This window comes from Panulirus ornatus, chromosome 9, assembly GCF_036320965.1.
Source record: "Panulirus ornatus isolate Po-2019 chromosome 9, ASM3632096v1, whole genome shotgun sequence".
Taxonomy (NCBI): domain Eukaryota; kingdom Metazoa; phylum Arthropoda; class Malacostraca; order Decapoda; family Palinuridae; genus Panulirus; species Panulirus ornatus.
In genome coordinates this window covers 56,078,379-56,097,435 of record NC_092232.1, presented here as the reverse complement: position 1 = coordinate 56,097,435, position 19,057 = coordinate 56,078,379, and the positions used below count along the sequence as shown (strand labels likewise).

At 43.6% G+C, this 19,057-nt stretch overlaps 2 protein-coding genes across 5 annotated transcripts in view; one reads left to right on the top strand and one right to left on the bottom strand.

Annotated features, from left to right (window-relative positions):
* The window catches only part of LOC139750070 (uncharacterized), a 77,316-nt gene that overhangs the window by 56,549 nt on the left and 1,710 nt on the right, over positions 1 to 19,057 (bottom strand).
* LOC139750450 (uncharacterized) overlaps positions 14,684 to 19,057 on the top strand; it is a 54,709-nt gene continuing 50,335 nt past the window's right edge. The window contains exon 1 of one of the 4 annotated variants that reach the window (XM_071665269.1): positions 14,684 to 15,868. The gene's annotated coding sequence lies outside the window, so the exon portion shown is untranslated. Of the gene's footprint in view, positions 15,869 to 17,129; positions 18,634 to 19,057 lie in introns of those variants that run through there. The other 3 variants (XM_071665275.1, XM_071665267.1, XM_071665266.1) reach the window with 3 other exon arrangements.

The window sequence follows — 19,057 nt, the reverse complement described above, 5'->3', positions numbered from 1 at the left end:
ATACAGGATAATACACGCAGAAAAGACAGTAGTGATCAAAATATGTTACATAACAAGGTTAAAAAAAATGCATATACTGCTAACAGATAAATGATGAAGCAGACCGGAAGAAAAACAAATAAGTTAGATTTCCAGTACGTCAACTGAATGATGGGAACTATAAAAGCCTGTACTCCTGTCATTGACCATATATGTACTGGGAGAAGATATCAAGGAGAAACTTGGCACCTACCTAACACCAGGATGAGTGAAACAATATACTGCCGTTAATGTGTATTAATGATTAATACTTGTTGCCCAAGAAGAATAAGGATATGCGTAACGACCATAGTGGGCAGGAGAGGTGGCCACAGTTGCCAATACGTACTTTGGTTATCCACTTTTCTATTGGTTGCAGCAGTCACTTTCCTATTATCGTTTGTATAGTCATTGGTAGCGCCAACGATGCTGTATGAGAACACACGAGTGAGAGTGGATGTTTGGAAATTAAATGTTTCAGGACAACTTGTGGTGTGAGAAGCGTTGATACGGTAAGAAAGAGGTGTGGTACTAGAGGAGTGTGGTTGAGAGTGCTGAAGAGGGTGTGCTGAAAGACTTTGGATATGTAGAGAGAATAAGCGAGGAAAGGTTGACCTACAGGATATATGTGGCAAAAGTGGAGAGGACAAGAGAAGGGAGATCAAAGTGAAGATGTAAGGTTGGAGCGAAAAAAGATTTTGAGTGAGCGGAGCCAGAATATGAAGGATGGTGAAGAGGTGTGCACAGGATACAGTGCATGGGAAATATGTGGTATACAGGTGACGACTTGGTGTCCATGCACTGAACTAAGGCATATGAAGCAGGAGGAGAAGCCGCGTAAAGGTCTGTGGGGCCTGGCTGTGGACATGGGGCCATGGTTTCGGTGCATTACGCACGAAAGTTTAAGGATGTATGTGAGGGAATGAGGTCTTTTCTTCATCATTCCTGGCACAATCTCCCTATCGCGGGGCACCAGTAAACAAGTCTGAAAGATAAGCAAGAGAGAGAAATATAACAGACACGGAAAAGGCACCAGTCTATCAAAACTTTCCTGATGTCAGGTTTAAAACGGAGACGAGCATGTCGTAACTACACGAGTACCTCCAGTGTGTGCACAGGCTACACTTATTGTAGTGAGTGGGTACGGTTATTCAAGTGAAGTTACAAGTCTGTCTATTTAAAGAACACTAATATCTTATTTCTTATTTAACACAAAGGAGTGGGAAGTGTTTATGTGCAGCTCATGACAATTTTTGGACAAGTTCACCAATGGCCATCAGAATTATATATAAAAAGTTTCATTTTAATCTATAAATAACTGTAAGAGGAACTGACTACACCAAACAGATAGATACTGCGCAACGTAATATAGCTGGAAAAAGTGTCATGCAAGTTTCTGCAAGTCCTTTCTAATGCCACTATAACTTCACATGCATGTTTAATATACATATGATGCACTTAACAAAATTTCAGCTGAATCCTAGTAAGAATATCTGTGTGGGAAGGCGGGTACACATAACAGGTACCGTACTTACTAACACGGGTAAACGCGTAAACAAAATCATTATATATCTCCGTTTATGATTTCCATGTCATAAATCAGTATAGTTCCATTTTATTCAACTGACAATCGTAATCGTAAGCGAGAGCGTTGATTATACAAATTATAACACCCTCACTCGGGAGGAACACAGACAGACAGGTGTAATAAAGCAATATACCTTCTAATCACTTCGTAGCGGGCGCATGATAACATGAGAAAACAATCATCCACCAGTACTGAATAATAAGCCAGTCAGATGAGCTTGACGTGCTTACCACAACGTCACAGTGGCCCGGGGCGCGACCAACACACCAACCAGTATCTCTGGGAGACGTACGAGATTAATCATGTTCTCAGATACAAGAGTTTGTGTGTTATTTAATACAAGAATGATGGCGTCCCCTTGATTAACGATAGTGTCTGAGAGAAAATTATAGCCAAAGTGAATAAGAATATCTCCTGGAAAGCTAGGATCTTTCCTGAGTTTCATACCAGAAAAAAAAAATTACATCAGGATATCTTTTCCGCACGTTATGATTTGAAAGGAGACAAACCTGCATAAACGCATAAACAATACTCGAGAAAAACTATTGACTGAAAAATATAAAGCTAGTAAACGGAACCATGCAGAATAAATGCCAGGACAATAATATAGTCCCGAATTAAGCACATCTCTCCCAATTTGTTAATGTGTCTATGTCGAATTAAGTAGACCAGCGAGGTGACTATTACAGATTACACCACAGCCTTGCACGTCGGCATGACGGTCTTGGGAATAAAATATGAGGCGGGTATATAATTACCAAAGGAAAATAACAAAGGACCTCATCTCAATCTCAGTAGGACCGACGTTATTCATGCCAGTGAGACGCATCACCCTAGGGGAATGGAGACGTAATCGCTCCCACAATTTTGCATCCTTCAGTAATTTTTTGATGCAAGACATGAAAATTATCGTACTTTTGTAAAGTGCTTCAAAACATATCATAAAATGATGCGAGTATGCTTCGAATTACGCCTAATATATCATTAATACGTGTTTCTGGTGCCACACGGATTTTCAGACGCTCGCAAACACATCTGTATACATTAATACATGCATGCATATTGACAGGTAAACAAACACAAATATCATTCACAGTAAAAAAAACACAATGATAAACAAGAACACAAATACAGGCACACAAATATGAACGCAATCTGATGAACATACTACCTAAAAACTCACATACACATGACATTATATTTGAGATCACAAACCCAAAAATACGTCCAAGATATCTGAAGAATTAGTAGCTTAATAAGAGGATGATTATACTGTGGCTCCTTACCCTGGACATGGTCGTCTTCACAAGCCTTCATCACGACCAGCCAATACCTCGGCATTGCCACCCTGGCCTGCAATTTATAGGTCACTTGGTCTCGACATAATTTTGTGTATTTACCACAAAACTAAGTCACTTATACTCTCTAACACTTGATATAACTCATGTACACACACACACACACACACACACACACACACACACACACACACACACATATATATTATTATTTTGCTTTGTCGCTGTCTCCCGCGTTTGCGAGGTACCGCAGGGAAACAGACGAAAGAAATGGCCCAACCCATCCCCATACACATGTATATACATACACGTCCACACACGCAAATATTCATACCCATACATCTCAATGTACACATATATATATACACACACAGACACATACATATATACACATGCACACAATTCACACTGTCTGCCTTTATTCATTCTCATCGCCACCTCGCCACACATGGAATAACATCCCCCTCTCCCCTCATGTGGGCGAGGTAGCGCTAGGAAAAGACAACAAAGGCCCCATTCGTTCACACTCAGTCTCTAGCTGTCATGCAATAATGCCCGAAACCACAGCTCCCTTTCCACATCCAGGCCCTACAGAACTTTCCATGGTTTACCCCAGACGCTTCACATGCCCTGATTCAATCCATTGACAGCACGTCGACCCCGGTATACCACATCGATCCAATTCACTCTATTCCTTGCCCACCTTTCACCCTCCTGCATGTTCAGGTCCCGATCACTCAAAATCTTTTTCACTCCATCTTTCCACCTCCAATTTGGTCTCCCACTTCTCCTCGTTCCCTCCACCTCTGACACATATATCCTCTTGGTCAATCTTTACTCACTCATTCTCTCCATGAGACCAAACCATTTCAAAACACCCTCTTCCGATCTCCCAACCACGCTCTTTTTATTTCCACACATCTCTCTTACCCTTACATTACTTACTCGATCAAACCACCTCACACCACATATTGTCCTCAAACATCTCATTTCCAGCACATCCACCCTCCTGCGCACAACTCTATCCATAGTCCACGCCTCGCAACCATACAACATTGTTGGAACCACTATTCCTTCAAACATAACCATTTTTGCTTTCGGAGATAATGTTCTCGACTTCCACACATTCTTTAAGGCTCCCAGGATTTTCGCCCCCTCCCCAACCCTATGATTCACTTCCGCTTCCATGGTTCCATCCGCTGCCAGATCCACTCCCAGATATCTAAAACACTTTACTTCCTCCAGTTTTTCTCCATTCAAACTTACCTCCCAATTGACTTGACCCTCAACCCTACTGTACCTAATAACCTTGCTCTTATTCACATTTACTCATAACTTTCTTCTTTCACACACTTTACCAAACTCAGTCACCAGCTTCTGCAGTTTCTCACATGAATCAGCCACCAGCGCTGTATCATCAGCGAACAACAACTGACTCACTTCCCAAGCTCTCTCATCCCCAACAGACTTCATACTTGCCCCTCTTTCCAAAACTTTTATAATAAAAAAATAAATAAATATATATATATATATATATATATATATATATATATATATATATATATATATATATATATATATACATAAGTATACTTATGTAAGTAGGAGAGATGGCCAGAGAGCGTTATTGGATTACGTGTTAATTGACAGGCGCGCGAAAGAGAGACTTTTGGATGTTAATGTGCTGAGAGGTGCAACTGGAGGGATGTCTGATCATTATCTTGTGGAGGCAAAGGTGAAGATTTGTATGGGTTTTCAGAAAAGAAGAGTGAATGTTAGGGTGAAGAGGGTGGTGAGAGTAAGTGAGCTTGGGAAGGAGACTTGTGTGAGGAAGTACCAGGAGAGACTGAGTACAGAATGGAAAAAGGTGAGAGCAATGGAAGTAAGGGGAGTGGGGGAGGAATGGGATGTATTTAGGGAATCAGTGATGGATTGCGCAAAAGATGCTTGTGGCATGAGAAGAGTGGGAGGTGGGTTGATTAGAAAGGGTAGTGAGTGGTGGGATGAAGAAGTAAGAGTAGTAGTGAAAGAGAAGAGAGAGGCATTTGGACGATTTTTGCAGGGAAAAAATGCAATTGAGTGGGAGACGTATAAAAGAAAGAGACAGGAGGTCAAGAGAAAGGTGCAAGAGGTGAAAAAAAGGGCAAATGAGAGTTGGGGTGAGAGAGTATCATTAAATTTTAGGGAGAATAAAAAGATGTTCTGGAAGGAGGTAAATAAAGTGCGTAAGACAAGGGAGCAAATGGGAACTTCAGTGAAGGGCGCAAATGGGGAGGTGATAACAAGTAGTGGTGATGTGAGGAGATGGAGTGAGTATTTTGAAGGTTTGTTGAATGTGTTTGATGATAGAGTGGCAGATATAGGGTGTTTTGGTCGAGGTGGTATGCAAAGTGCGAGGGTTAAGGAGAATGATTTGGTAAACAGAGAAGACGTAGTAAAAGCTTTGCGGAAGATGAAAGCCGGCAAGGCAGCAGGTTTGGATGGTATTGCAGTGGAATTTATTAAAAAAGGGGGTGACTGTATTGTTGACTGGTTGGTAAGGTTATTTAATGTATGTATGACTCATGGTGAGGTGCCTGAGGATTGGCGGAATGCGTGCATAGTGCCATTGTACAAAGGCAAAGGGGATAAGAGTGAGTGCTCAAATTACAGAGGTATAAGTTTGTTGAGTATTCCTGGCAAATTATATGGGAGGGTATTGATTGAGAGGGTGAAGGCATGTACAGAGCATCAGATTGGGGAAGAGCAGTGTGGTTTCAGAAGTGGTAGAGGATGTGTGGATCAGGTGTTTGCTTTGAAGAATGTATGTGAGAAATACTTAGAAAAGCAAATGGATTTGTATGTAGCATTTATGGATCTGGAGAAGGCATATGATAGAGTTGATAGAGATGCTCTGTGGAAGGTATCAAGAATATATGGTGTGGGAGGCAAGTTGTTAGAAGCAGTGAAAAGTTTTTATCGAGGATGTAAGGCATGTGTACGTGGAGGAAGAGAGGAAAGTGATTGGTTCTCAGTGAATGTAGGTTTGCGGCAGGGGTGTGTGATGTCTCCATGGTTGTTTAATTTGTTTATGGATGGGGTTGTTAGGGAGGTGAATGCAAGAGTTTTGGAAAGAGGGGCAAGTATGAAGTCTGTTGGGGATGAGAGAGCTTAGGAAGTGAGTCAGTTGTTGTTCGCTGATGATACAGCGCTGGTGGCTGATTCATGTGAGAAACTGCAGAAGCTGGTGACTGAATTTGGTAATGTGTGTGAAAGAAGAAAGTTAAGAGTAAATGTGAATAAGAGCAAGGTTATTAGGTACAGTAGGGTTGAGGGTCAAGTCAATTGGGAGGTGAGTTTGAATGGAGAAAAACTGGAGGAAGTGAAGTGTTTTAGATATCTGGGAGTGGATCTGGCAGCGGATGGAACCATGGAAGCGGAAGTGGATCATAGGGTGGGGGAGGGGGCGAACATTCTGGGAGCCTTGAAGAATGTGTGGAAGTCGAGAACATTATCTCGGAAAGCAAAAATGGGTATGTTTGAAGGAATAGTGGTTCCAACAATGTTGTATGGTTGCGAGGCGTGGACTATGGATAGAGTTGTGCGCAGGAGGGTGGATGTGCTGGAAATGAGATGTTTGAGGACAATGTGTGGTGTGAGGTGGTTTGATCGAGTAAGTAACGTAAGGGTAAGAGAGATGTGTGGAAATAAAAAGAGCGTGGTTGAGAGAGCAGAAGAGGGTGTTTTGAAATGGTTTGGTCACATGGAGAGGATGAGTGAGGAAAGATTGACCAAGAGGATATACGTGTCGGAGGTGGAGGGAACGAGGAGAAGAGGGAGACCAAATTGGAGGTGGAAAGATGGAGTGAAAAAGATTTTGTGTGATCGGGGCCTGAACATGCAGGAGGGTGAAAGGAGGGCAAGGAATAGAGTGAATTGGATCGATGTGGTATACCGGGGTTGACGTGCTGTCAATGGATTGAATCAGGGCAGGTGAAGCGTCTGGGGTAAACCATGGAAAGTTGTGTGGGGCTTGGATGTGGAAAGGGAGCTGTGGTTTCGGGCATTATTGCATGACAGCTAGAGACTGAGTGTGAACGAATGAGGCCTTTGTTGTCTTTTCCTAGTGCTACCTCGCACACATGAGGGGGGAGGGGGATGGTATTCCATGTGTGGCGAGGTGGCGATGGGAGTGAATAAAGGTAGACAGTGTGAATTGTGTGCATGGGTATATATGTATGTGTCTGTGTGTGTATATATATGTGTACATTGAGATGTATAGGTATGTATATTTGCGTGTGTGGACGTGTATGTATATACATTGTGTATGGGGGTGGGTTGGGCCATTTCTTTCGTCTGTTTCCTTGCGCTACCTCGCAAACGCGGGAGACAGCGACAAAGCAAAATAAAAATAATAAAAAAAAAAATATATATATATATATATATACTCCTACGAGTCCACGGGGAAAATGAAACACGGTAAGTTCCCAAGTGCAGTTTCGTGTAATAGTCACATCATCAGGAAAGATACAAGAGAAATATAAGTCAGTTGATTTGCAACGAAGAGACGTAGCTCGGACGCCATTTGGTAAACATATTGTCTTGGACAATTGCGTAGTCTAGCTCTGCAAGGGACGGAGGTCTAGTTATTATAGCTACCTGCGTCGTCGAAATACTTATCACGATAATAAGGTGGCTCTGTACAGACAGAGTGGTGACACCACCTGAACTACAGGCTCAAATCCCCGTATGGCCAGCATGCTTGTTTATGATTTCATTTCCCTGGCGACGGTTGCCACATTTTCTTAACGTGAGGGAAGTTCTTGAAGGCAAGTGGTTGACCCTTAAGCTCGGTTCAACTTATGCTTGCCAAGCGGTAAGATATGATTTAGAGGCAGACGTATAGTTTTATCTTAATCTATAAGAGACTCAAACACAGATATACATAATCTTTCTGTATTGCTGTGTGTCGCGCGTGCTATCTAGAAACGAAGAGACTAGTATAAGGTGTTCCAATGATAGGAAGAGCTTATCTAGGAACTATTTTAGGGTTACGTTTCATGTACTACAGGCTCTCCTATCAGACAGGGAAATAAGATATTCCCAATTACATACGAGAAACATAAAAAACGCTGACACTGAAAACCACAGAAGATATTGTACTATTGCGTCTCATCTCTCTACCGAAACTGTGGTAAAAGTCGCGACACAAGATTCAGGAGGATCCTGTTTACGACGCGCTTAATGGCTTCACACACCGCATCTCCATCCTCAGTGTAACGTTACCAATCGCCTTCGAATACGGTAGGTTTCGACCCCTTAACACACATTAGCCCAGGATTATGCCCTGATATAACTGTTTCGGTAGATAAACAATCAGCAAAAACATCTTGAAAGAAACAAAAAACAAGTTATGATCTGAACACATGACCGACGTCGAGATGGACTAGCAACGGAAACATTTATCCTAATTAAATATTTACATGTCCACAAATATTGTTCTTTCCTTCTCTAAATAAAGCCTATATCCTTATCTTTGACTATGACAATTAATCAAGGGCTGATGACAACAAGAAGGGCAAATACAACCTGATTCTGCAGAGAAGCCAGCGCGAACGTTTACCCAACTAACAAGCAACGAGCAGAGAGAGTGAATGTGCGTTTGAACACCATAGCTCCAGCTCTCAAAATTACTGTTTTAGCAAAACAAGCACTTTTTTGTACAGAAAAGTAACAATTATAATTTAAGCAAAACTTTAATAGTAATTTATATAATTAAATAAAGTCAGTGACATAATAAAAGAATAGAAAATTTATAACATTCTTCAAGTCTGGAAGAGAAAAGTTAACGGTATATTATGGGACATTATACAAAACAAAAACATTCTTTTTCAAGGTACAAAAAATTAAATACATAACATCTGCCTCCTCAAAAAACCATGTCATCTTTCAGGTTGACTCATAACCAGCGAGCATGCTGGACGATACATCAGCTACAATACTATCTATTTTTATTTATTTATATATTTTGCTTTGTCGCTGTCTCCCGCGTTAGCGAGGTAGCGCAAGGAAACAGAAGAGAAAATGGCCCAACCCACCCACATACACGTCCACACAAGCAAATATACATACCTATACATCTCAACGTATACATATATATACACACACAGACATATACATATATACACATGAACATAATTCATAATGTCTGCCTTTATTCATTCCCATCCCCACCCCGCCACACATGAAATAACAACCCCCTCCCCCCTTATATGCGCGAGGTAGCGCAAGGAAAAGACAACAAAGGTCACATTCGTTCACACTCAGTCTCTAGCTGTCATGTAATAATGCACCGAAACCACAGCTCCCTTTCCACATCCAGGCTCCACAGAACTTTCCATGGTTTACCGAGACGCTTCACATGCCCTGGTTCAATCCATTGACAGCACGTCGACCCCGGTATACCACATCGTTCCAATTCACTCTATTCCTTGCACGCCTTTCACCCTCCTGCATGTTCAGGCCCCGATCGCTCAAAATCTTTTTCACTCCATCTTTCCACCTCCAATTTGGTCTCCCACTTCTCCTCATGCCCTCCACCTCCGACACATATATCCTCTTTGTCAATCTTTCCTTACTCATTCTCTTCATGTGACCAAACTATTTCAAAACACACTCTCCTGCTCTCTCAACCACACTCTTTTTATTACCATACATCTCTCTTGCCCTATTATTACTTGCTCGATTAAACCACCTCACACCACATATTGTCCTCAAACAACTCATTTCTAGCACATCCAACCTCCTCCGCACAACTCTATCTATAGCCCACGCCTCGCAACCATACAACATTGTTGGAGCCACTATTCCTTCAAACATACCCATTTTTGCTTTCCAAGATAATGTTCTTGCCTTCCACACATTCTTCAACGCTCCCAGAACTTTCGCCCCCTCCCGCACCCTATGATTCACGTCCGCTTTTATGGTTCCATCCGCTGCCAAATCCACTCCCAGATATCTAAAACACTTCACTTCCTCCAGTTTTTCTCCATTCAAACTTACCTCCCAGTTGACTAGTCCCTCAACCCTACTGTACCTAATAACCTTGCTCTTATTCATATTTACTCTCAGCTTTCTTCTTTCACAAACTTTACCAAACTCAGTCACCAGCTTCTGCAGTTTCTCACATGAATCAGCCATCAGCACTGTATCATCAACGAACAACATGTTACTGACTCACTTCCCAACCCCTCTCATCCACAACAGACTGCATACTTGCCCCTCTCTCCAAAACTCTTGCATTCACCTCCCTAACAACCCCATCCATAAACAAATTAAACAACCATGGAGACATCACACACCCCTGCCACAAACCTACATTCACTGAGAACCAATCGCTTTCTTCTCTTCCTACACGTACACATGCCTTACATCCTCGATAAAAACTTTTCACTGCTTTTAACAACTTGCCTCCCACACCATATATTCTTAATACCTTCCACAGAGCATCTCTATCTACTCTGTCATATACCTTCTCCAGATCCATAAATGCTACACAAAAATCCATTTGCTTTTCTAAGTATTTCTCACATACATTCTTCAAAGCAAACACCTGATCCACACATCCTCTACCACTTCTGAAACCACACTGCTCTTCCCCAATCTGATGCTCTGTACATGCCTTCGCCCTCTAAATTAATACCCTCTCATATGATTTCCCAGGAATATTCAGCAAACTTATACCTCTGTAATTTGAGCACTCACTTTTATCCCCTTTGCCTTTGTACAATGGCACTATGCAAGCATTCTGCCAATCCTCAGGCACCTCACCATGCATCATACATACGTTAAATAGCCTTACCAACCAGTCAACAATACAGTCACCCCCTTTTTTAATAAATTCCACTGCAATACCATCCAAAATCCGCCTTGCCGGCTTTCATCTCCCGCAAAGCTTTTACTACCTCTTCTATGTTTACCAAATCATTCTCCCTAACCCTCTCACTTGGCACACCACCTCAACCTAACCTAACCTAACATAACCTTACTTAACAACAAGCGAGAGCGGCGGCAACGGCGGCGGCCAACCCTCTCCCTCACCGCGCGCATACCACACACACCGAGCCAGCCAGACAGACAGTCACCTCCTCACTCTCGCTTTCGATGACGCGCGGCCGACCCACCTCCCTCCCTTCCTCACACACGGTGGTGGTGGTGAACATCAGTGGCCTATTATCGATCGACTCACATTGCGTCCGCGGAGTTTGACATCACTCACTAGATTGCCGGTTGTTGTTTTAGTAAGTAGTGCGCGAACGAGGGAACGGGCGGGTGGCGGCGTTGAAAAAGGCCGGACGACCCCCCCCTCCCGCGCGCTCTCGCATTCCATACTACACACAAACACACACCCAGCCAGCCGCCTCCTCCTCCTCCTCCTCACTCTCACTTTCGATGCCGACGTAGGAGGTCCAGTTACAGTGGCGAAATAGACAACTCTTAATCTATATGTCGACTATGTTGGGACTTTTGCCTTCAGTAGGCGTGACAAATCCCCTAACCTTTCTCCAGTTAAACCTAACCTAAGCGAGAGAGCGGCGGCGGCGGCGGCCGACCCTCCTATCTCCCCGCGCGCATACCACACACACCGAGCCAGCCAGCCAGCCAGCCACCTCCTCACTCTCGCTTGCGATGACGCGCGGCCGACCCACCCCCCCCCCCTTCCTCACACACGGTGGTGGTGGTGAACATCAGTGGACCATTATCGATCGACCCACATTGCGTTCGCGGAGTTTGACATCACTCACTAGATTGCCGGTTGTTTTAGTAACGTCGTACGCGAGCGAGGAAGCGGGAGGGTGACGGCGAAGGAGGAGGAGGAAGGCTGACCCCCTTACCTCACGCGCGCTCTCGCATTCCATACCACACAAACACACACACCCAGCCAGCCTCCTCCTTCCTCACTCTCAGTTTCGATGCCGGCGTAGGAGGTCCAGTTACGGTGGCGAAATACACAACTCCTCTTAATCTACCTCCCGCGCGCTCTCGCATTCCATACCACACACAAACACACACCCAGCCAGCCGCCTCCTCCTCCTCCTCCTTACCCTCACTTTCGATGCCGGCGTAGGAGGTCCAGTTACGGTGGCGAAATACACAACTCTTAATCTATATGTCTACTATGTAGGGGCTTTTGCCATCGATTGGCGTGACAAATCCCCTAACCTTTTTCCGGGATAAACCTTAGTGGATCGCAGTGAGGAGATTGCTCTGCCACTTACGGCACCCAGGCTGGCACGTAAGTTGTATGCAAACGGTTCGATACAGCACATCAGGGTTTGGTTGATCCGTATTTGGGATGGGTTAGAGCAGCAACTGTAGCTCTCAACTCTACCCAATTTCCTCCCTTTGCTGCTGCTGCGGCATTGGGGTAGAACACTAATAAGACCTACGAATCGCACGCGCAAAGTCAAGCGACATGATGCATGTACTTGCCGAGGCAGAAGCTCAGGTCCCCCCCTTACCGTCTCATCATCATCATCATAACAATTGGCTGGGGCGGGTGCCACCACAACATCCTGCCCCTTTTTAAAACAAGGAGAAAATCCCATCTTGTGGCATTCTCAGGAAATGTGCTGCATTGAAGCGTCGGGGGAAAGCAGGCAACACTCACAATAGGAAAAAGCCATAAAGGGCAAGGCGTCGTCTCCCCCGTGCCGCAGCGGGTGCCATGACGGTTCCATATGGAGAAGAATGTCTTCGAAAAGACAGACCAAGGATTTCCATTAGACTGGGTCTAATGGCAGTGAAGAAGGATACTACTAATGCAGCTGCCGCTGATGATGATGTTGCGGCGGCGGCATTGGGGTCGAACACTAATACTACGATTCGCACGCGCACGGCCAAGCGACATGATGCATGTACTTGCCGAAGCGCCGAGGTAGAAACTTAGGTCTCCCCGTCCCGTCGTCTAACAAACCAACAACAAAAAGAAAAACAAAGGCGCCTACGACCAAGGAACTCCACAGGCATTCTTACAAGTATGATAAGACTCTTATGGTTTTCATGCCTAACCTAACCTAACCTAATGTATATGTCGATGGCATATAAATAAAACGTAAGTAAATGTATAAGTCGATATACATAGAGTAACGTAGCCCAACTTCTTAAACCCTATAAAATACATAACATGTTTGTTACCCCGAAAAAGTTTACCATTTTCTACAATGACTAATTTCTACCATTTTCTATGTTTATTTCGATGGCATATAAATAAAACGTAAGTAAATCTACAAGTCAATACATATAGAGTAACGTATCCCAACTTCTTAAACCATATAAAATACATAACATGTGTTAGTTACCCCTAAAGTGTTTACCATTTTCTACAATGACTAATTTCTACCATTTTCTATGTTTATCATTTCAAGGCAATCGTCCACGGTCGATCTTTGTGTATTTTGCATGTACGTGAGTTTAAGCTTACTTTGGCAAGATCCATGTACACTGTAAATTCATTTACACATATTTTACTGAAAATATGACAAATATACAGCCGTGTGTATGTGTAAAGATTTGAAGAGCTAAACAAAAAAAATTCTAACACCAGTAATGCCGTTGATATTTGCATTCACTGTTATTGGGTACAATGATTAGCCTAGATATAGACTGCAAATCTAAAATTGATATTTTCCCACTGCCAAATGAAGGACACATGCACATGAGATGATACAGTGCACCATATGATACTTGCGCTCGAAATCAAATGAATTCTCTTATAGCCTACTCATCTATGGAATTTTGCAAATTACAAGTGAGTATTTAAGCGATCTCTCTTGTCTATAGAAAGAGATGAGTCAAACCTACGAGTTCCGCTATGATCCATGATTTGAACGTCGGTATTGCCTAAAGCAATACCTTTGCCAGTCCTGCCATCTATGAATATGTTAACCTAACCTAACCTAACCTAACCATGTAACGTATGTTTTTCAGCAAGTTTGGCAGACCGAATGAAGACAGTAGTAATTCATAAGAGGGTTTCTGAGTGGGCCTCCCAATGTTACGCGGGCCGTGGGGATTTGACTAAGCGGGCTAGACGGGCTGTGGGGGAGCATTTTTCGCAAATCTGGTTTCAAACAGTAATTCATAAGACACGGTTGCTGTGCTAGCCTGGGTACTAAGGTGACGTCACGAGTGGGCGGAGTTTGGATGCAAGTTGTCGGGGCGGGGCAATTGGAAGCGATATTGGCAGATCTGGTTTAAACAATATTTCATAAGAGAGCTTTGGCAATCTAAGGTGACGTCATGAGTGGGTGGAGTCACGCCGTTGATAGTCGTTAGTGTTGTTTCAGAGCACTGCCTACCGGTGACGTCAGCAGAGAGATGGAGTAGCAACCCATCCATATGATTTACTGTTCAAAAATGCTCGCCCCATCTCCCTGCGCACAACAGAATCGCTTTGTCTTATGTAGTGACGTAAATGAATTATTGTTCATGTTGGCGCCAGGGGTTTGAATGATGTTGACGCCAGGGGTTTGAACTTGGTTCACTCGGTTTTTGAGGGAGAATGGGATTACCAAGATTATTTGTATTGAGACTTTAAAGGGTGTTGATATCTGATTTATTGTTATATATGAATTTACATTAATTTGGGTATAAATTATATGTTTGTTCATAGGTCGGTACACAAATAAGCTGTGCCTGACACGTCATGCTGCCTGCGGGTTTGCCACGTCGGCAGGCGAAACAGATGTTTGGGTTCACCGCTGTTATTAAACTCAGTACACCACGAGACTCGAGATGTTTGATAGCCCCCCGTGTTGCTCCACCTCGCGCGTTATTTTCACCGGTTTCTCCTCCTATGGGACTTGTGTGGGAGGAACAAGTGGTGCCCAGACCCGGGAGCAGCCTTTACGTGCTCAAGCGAACTGAACTTCTGTATACGTGCAGCAAGATGTGGTGATTACTCGTGATGGCGGAGAAGGAGCAACTTGAAAGAGGACGGGCGGCTGCTCGAGGGTGGTGTACGAGAGCCTCCAAGGCTTTGCAGACTTTGCTTGAACTGCCAACTGTGTCCAGGGTGCAGCTGGAAGACGCTATAGCGGATTTAGATAAGCGTCTAGACACCTTGGACCGAGTTCAAGCGGAATATGAACTGACAATAAGTGACCCTGAGTTGTTGGAAGCAGACCTGGACAAAGCAGATAGTTTACGCAGTGGTGTTAGAGCTGTTCGGGTGCAGGCTGGCGAACTGTTGGCGAAACTTGACAAGACTGCCGTCCATGAAGGGTCGGGAAGTAGTGAAGATAAGTCTGCAAGCGCAGTGTCTACTAGTGCCAGTGTGAACCTTCCACGGCTCGACTTGCCGAAGTTTAGTGGTGAACTAACCCAGTGGCAGTCATTCTAGGATTTGTTCGTGTCCATGGTAGACGACTCTACCAGCCATCAGCAAGTTCACCTATCTGCAGGCCTTATTGGAAGGCGAGGCCAAGTCTGTCATCCAAGGCTTGTCACTTGCTGCAGTTAATTATGCTGTGGCCTGTAATCTGTTGAAGGAGCGGTATGGGAAGCCAGAGAGGATTATCTTCGCCCACATTCAAGATCTTCTTAGCTTGAGCCTGCCGTTCAAGCCCCCAGGATCTACGACTTGTGTCCGCCTTGAGGAAGCTGCAGGATGACCTCCTGATCCACATCAGGAGTTTGGAGTCACTGGGGGTAAGTGGTAGTGAGTTTGGCCTCTTCCTCACCCCAGTGATTTTGTCTCGTCTGCCGAGCGACATCCGTTTGGAGTGGTCGAGGGAAGGATCGGGCCACGAAACGGATCTCGCATGGCTGCTGGATTTTCTTAGGAAGGAGATTGAGCGCCGTGAACGCTCAGACGTGACTACTGCTGCAGGGACAGACGGCCGCAGTGTGAGGGAGTCTGAGAGAAGAAAGAAGTCTCCTAGTTCTGCATTTGCTCTTCAGACAGTCTCGGAGACATATTCAGGTGGGTGTGGATTTTGTAATAAGTCTCATTCCAGTGAAAAGTGCTTTAAAGTTATCAAACTTCCACATGCAGAACGACTGGAAAATATTCGTTCTGCTGAGCTGTGTTTTAAGTGCTTAAAAAGGGGGCACGTAGCTAGAGGTTGCAAGGCAAAGTGCTCTAAGTGTAAAGGTAACCATAATGTCTTTTTCTGCTCAAAGGATAATGTTTCACCTAAGGGCAGGGCTGTTAGTCAGCCGGCCAAGGAGAGTGAAGGTGAAACAGGAGATACCAATGTTATGCCTGGTGATCTAGTTGGTGTTTCTTATTCTTCACATTTTAAACAAAGGTTTTGTGTCTTGCCGACAGCAAAAGTTAGTGTATGGAAGGCATGGCAAGTACAGTGAAGCTACCTTGTTGTTAGACTCTGGGGCAGATCGATCCTATGTGTCGAGTGAATTTGTAAGGAAGGTTAGGCCTACATTGGTATCTTCTGAACAGATGTCCTATTCTGCCTTTGGGGGAAGTAAGAGTTCTAGATCTACCCAGTGTAATATTTATGACCTGAATTTAGTGGATGTTAATAATGAAGTAGTGTGTTTACTTGCAGCTGAAGTGCCCACAATATGTGCTCCCTTATTACGTCCTTGTGTTCCAGCTGAAACCCTAGTGCCCTTTAAGTCTGTGCAGTTAGCAGATGAGTATGAGCGGGACAGGAAGGTAAATGTTGACATTTTGATAGGACTTGATGCCTATTGTAAATTTGTAATCCCCAACAAAAATTTGCAGGTTGAGGGGCTAGTGGCTCAAGAGACGGTGTTTGGTTGGATCCTGTCTGGGATTTGTGCTTTGGCATCCAAGGGAAATGTTAAGTTGTCACAGATGCTGTGCATTAACAGTTTCAATGAGAATGAGTTGGATAAGTTTTGAGATTTAGAGTCAGTGGGAATTTGTAACAAGGAAGTATATCCTGATGTTAGCAACCATCCTGTGTTAAAATCCTTTTCAAAGACAGTTAAGTTTAAGGATGATAGATATGAGGTTGCTCTTCCCTGGAAACCAGAGCATAAGTGTAGCCTCCAAAATAATGAAAGGCTTGCAAGAAAAAGGTTATGTTTGATGCATAAATTTAAATCCAATCCTAAACTTCAGGAGGAGTATGATGCCGTATTTGAGGGTTACGAACGGGAAGGCATCATTGAAGAGGTACCTGAGGGTGAGATGAACAGCCCATACCCCACATTCTACCTTCCTCGTCATCCTGTCGTCAGGGAAGTCAGCACCACAAGTAAAGTAAGACCAGTCTTTGACGCATCTGCTGTGAGCTATAATGGAGTCTCATTAAATCACTGTCTTGAGGTGGGTCCCCCTCTTAACCCATAGTTGGTAGAGGTACTTGTGAGGTTCAGAAGGTGGAAGGTTGCCATAACTGGTGATATCACTAAAGCTTTCCTCCAGATTAATGTAAGGAAAGAAGACAGATACGTGCATAGATTTCTTTGGAACTATAATGGTAACATTCGGATAATGAGATTTACTAAGAGTTTCATTTGGCAATAAAAGTAGTCCATTTCTGTTGAACGCAACTGTTAAACATCATCTTAAAAGCTTTCCTGATTCTGAACTTATTGCAGAGCTAAAGGATAACCTATATGTGGATGACTGGTTGTCAGGAGCTGACAGTGCAGAGGAAGCCTTTGCTATGTTTGATGAGGCACGGTCAGTTCTATCCAAGACCAGTATGACACTTTCAAAGTGGAGCTCGAACTGCAATGCCTTAAAAGACAGATTTAATGACTACTTAGAGCCCAGCGAGCATGCAGAGACAAAGATTCTTGGTTTACAGTGGTGTTTTACTAGATGGTTTTTCATTTGTTTAGAATTGAAGGATCTTGAGGTAGTATCCACAAAGAGAGCAGTTCTCAGTGTCATCAGTAAATTATTTGATCCTCTTGGCCTTCTATGCCCAGTAATCATGATAGGCAAAAATTATGTTCCAAGATATTTGGAGACTTGGACTTTCGTGGGATGAGATCTTGCCTACAGAATTGCAACACCGGTTTCAGAAGTGGGTTCAAAATACAAAAGTTCTTAACACATGTCAAGTTAATCGTTGTTACTTTCCAGAACTTGTATGGAACAAGCTACAAAATGTAGAACTGCATGCCTTTGGAGATGCTTCCGAGAAGGGGTATGGTGCCTGTGTATACTTGAGAGTTCCTGATAATGACGGGTCATTTAAGGTAATCTTGGTTCTAGCCAAAGGAAGGGTAGCACCTATCAAGAAATTGTCGGTGCCGAGGTTGGAATTAATGGATGCTCTGCTGTGTGCTAGGCTATCTGTATTTGTGAAGACTTGCCTACACTTAATTGATATACAAATGTACTGCTGGACTGATTCTAAAGTAGCATTGTCATGGATAAAGGGAGACCCTAATAGATGGAAGACTTTTGTAGCGAATAGAGTAACTGAGAGTGAGTTTAATCCCCCCAGTTCAGTGGAAGCATATTCCTGGTAAAGATAATCCAGCTGACCTTATTTCCAGAGGTGCCTTTGCTGAAGACTTAATTTCCTGTACCTCGTGGCTGAATGGTCCTGCTTTGCTCTCTGAACACTTTACTCCCATGCAACAGGATGAGGTACCAGCAGCACTGCCCATTGTAGAGGAGGTATTCCCTGACAGCCCAGTGACATGCTTAGTGTCCGAGCATCCATCAGTAGGAATTGACTACGCCCGCTGGAGTCATTTTACAAAAGCTATTAAGTGTATAGCTTGGGTAATAAGGTTTGTGAACAATTGTAAACCTCATGCTGTTAAATGTTTTGGGCCCTTGTCTTATACAGAGTTAGATCAAGCTAAGACAAAGTTAATAATTTGTGTTCAGAGAGAAAGGTACAGCCAAGAGATCAATGCCTTAATGCTTGGAAAGTCACTCCCTAAGAGCTCTGACATTAGGAAATTCAATCCTTTTATGGATGAAAATGGTCTTTTGAGAAGCAAGAGTCGACTGGACCAGGCTGAATTAAGTTATGATTGCAAGTATCCTATGATTATTCCAGCAGGTCACATTGCCAAGCTGTTAGTTAGTTTCCAACATGCATTTCTGAAACACGCTGGTGTTTCCACTTTAATTTCAACATTAAGATCTTGTTACTTAGTTGTCGGATTAAGAAAGCTTGCTAAGGTAGTCTGTAGAGAGTGTATGATT